The sequence below is a fragment of the Manduca sexta genome, unplaced genomic scaffold (assembly GCF_014839805.1).
Source record: "Manduca sexta isolate Smith_Timp_Sample1 unplaced genomic scaffold, JHU_Msex_v1.0 HiC_scaffold_2561, whole genome shotgun sequence".
Lineage (NCBI taxonomy): Eukaryota > Metazoa > Arthropoda > Insecta > Lepidoptera > Sphingidae > Manduca > Manduca sexta.
Window position 1 is genome coordinate 19,462 of NW_023593538.1, and position 2,654 is coordinate 22,115.

Below are 2,654 nucleotides of genomic sequence, written 5' to 3' on the forward strand. Positions count from 1 at the left end.
AGTTTATCTGGGCGTTATCGGAGGCATGTAAAAATTGGTATTCATAATGGTTCAATTGCGCTAAAAGTCTCCGATAAAGATGCTTTAATTTATCGAGCCTAACCCCGTCTTTACACCTATGTTAAGCGTTCGATAGCAAAAATGGTTGACGTCGGTCAGCTGTTTCGTGTTTGACGCTTGTTGCCAAAGTCAGTGTGTACTTAGAAGTATACAACATTTCGATCATTTTCGTTTCAAGAAGTAATTTTATTTAGTTACGTATTAAAATGCAAGCCAGGCTGCTTTAGGTAAAAAATGTGTCGTCAGAAATTCGATCGGTTTTCTCTGGATAATGATGAATTCCGTAAACGGTATTATTTTTCCAAACATACGGCTGCATTTATAAGTGACTGATAGTCCGCGAAGAGTTGCAGCTTCACCGTATAGGTTGTGGCAGATCACCAGAATTGCAAGTATTAATTAACTGCATTGACATGTTGCGATCGTCATGAAGTAAGTTAATTCTATTCCATATTATACAGACTTCGGTAAATACGTATACCTAATGATGAGCTACTTTTAGATTAGTTTTTAATAGATGTAAGATGTTGGAGACCTCTATGGATTATCTTAAGCCACTACCAGTGGTATATGTAGCAAAGTGGAGCGTGCGCTTGTACTTATAACATGTTGCAGATTATAACTATGCCCCACTTCTTTTCAGAGGAACCCTTGTTAAGGCTGGAATTTCACCACGTAAAAGACTTCCCATCTATAATTGGTTGTATTTATTACACCCATATACAATAAAAAATATGGTTTGTGATGCAGCCTAATATTATATAGAAAAGGATATTATTTCCTCAATGTTGTTGTTCATAAGATTTAAAGGTTTGTTGTAGGTGACTTGTGATGCTAATCTTCAGATCAGAGAGATTGTTAGATGGCAAAGCAGCACTCATAACTCCCGGATATTGCAACAAGAACTTTGGTGTGTGGAAACAGCATTTTCAATGTCTGTAACATGGCATATCTTAAATTTGGCAATGTGAAGACTACTGTTGTGGCTCTTGCAGTGTTGCACAACATTGCAATTGCTCAAAGAGAAATATATGCCACAGAACAATGTTTCCAATATTGAAGAGGTGTCAGAATCAATTATTATCATCATTGAACCAAAATCTAGATTAAAGTTGTTCACACTGAAAGGTAACTAATTATACAACATAATTAAAGTTAGTCATTGTCATTTATTTTAATAAAATGTATATTTTTCTTTTATTAATATATATCAATTTTGATTTTTTATTTCACTGGTGCTCATTGTCCATCTGAATAGCATGTTGCACTTCTACTGTTACAATTTATTCTGCAGATGTGGGACAAACCTGAAATTATGCAATGTATAAGAATTCAACATAATTTGAAATAAAAAATGTTTATTCAAATATACAACAGTAGTATCCCACAGGATTATAGTATAAATTATAAATTACTTAATGATGATTTGTTAATACCTCCCTTATATTTCCAGGTGGAGGTGGATTACGAGTATAGTATACTAATGCATCATATGCATGCCTTAATCTGTGTACTTTACAAATTGTAAATCATATTTGATTATATGATGACTTGTCATAAGAGCCTTTTATATATATGCCTACATGATAAATAAAGGTTTTATTTATTTTATTTGTTATTTTAACTAATAAAGACCTCAAAAATGTTTTACTTATGACCTACCTAAAACAACAATGTCCTACATGATTATAACATAAAATGGATACATACATATCTCCTTTATATTTTCTATTGGAAGTGGGTTCTGAGGAGGCACAATGAGCATGATCTAAAAATAAAATTGATTTATTCCTTTTATATTTAATTGTGCTGTTTTAACTTTATTATTTGTGCTAAATGCCACCAGGGTACATAATCACTATTGTATATTATTCAAATATTTTATTTATATGAATATTTTAAGAGTGGCTATCATAGTGCGTATTGCAAGAGTAGCAATATTTCATTTCAGTTAGCACAGCTCCCCAAATGAATCTACGACATCTATATGAAATTGTAGTTCGTGTCGACATTCACGTTCAAGAATTCATATTCTTTTAGGGAGGGTTTTGGTTAGGGAGCGGGTTCATACCCGGTCCCTAATCAATTACTTCAACAAAATCTTGTAAAAAGCAATAGTTAGTAATGCAGGAATGCATAGCGCAAACGTTCAAATACAGAAAAGAGCTGCACCAACCTTGTCTTCCTCCAACTACATTTCACTTCTCTATTTTATCTCTCTCCATTTTATCGCAATTTGCTGCCTGCGTTCTTCCAAGTTTTACAAAGAATTTAGAGAACATCAAATAAATCTTCCTCCTGTATTTATTTTATTTACTTTTTGACAAACGCCATTGTGACAATGACTAGACAATTTTTTATTGTCTGTTTCCAGAGACAAGACTTGGTAGTAATTGGTAGAACTTATTTAAATTATTTTTTTCTACGAAATGGCAACATTGTGCACATTTAAAGGCCTTTTGTTATCGGAGGTTTACGAAACCATTATGAATAAGAAATTTTATCGAAGGCTCGATAAGCTTAGAGGACGTTTTAACTATTTGCGATTTATTCCTTCGATAAGGGTTTTATTATGAATAAGACCATAAATATTT

At 32.7% G+C, this 2,654-nt stretch overlaps 1 long non-coding RNA gene across 1 annotated transcript; it reads right to left on the reverse strand.

Annotated features, from left to right (window-relative positions):
* Window positions 1–1,306: 1,306 nt before the first annotated feature.
* LOC119192285 lies at window positions 1,307–2,376 on the reverse strand. Its single transcript, XR_005113611.1, has 3 exons — window positions 2,237–2,376; window positions 1,723–1,828; window positions 1,307–1,367 (listed from the first exon to the last, which is right to left on the reverse strand). It is a non-coding gene; the product is annotated as an uncharacterized LOC119192285 (long non-coding RNA).
* Between the last annotated feature and the right edge of the window lie 278 nt (window positions 2,377–2,654).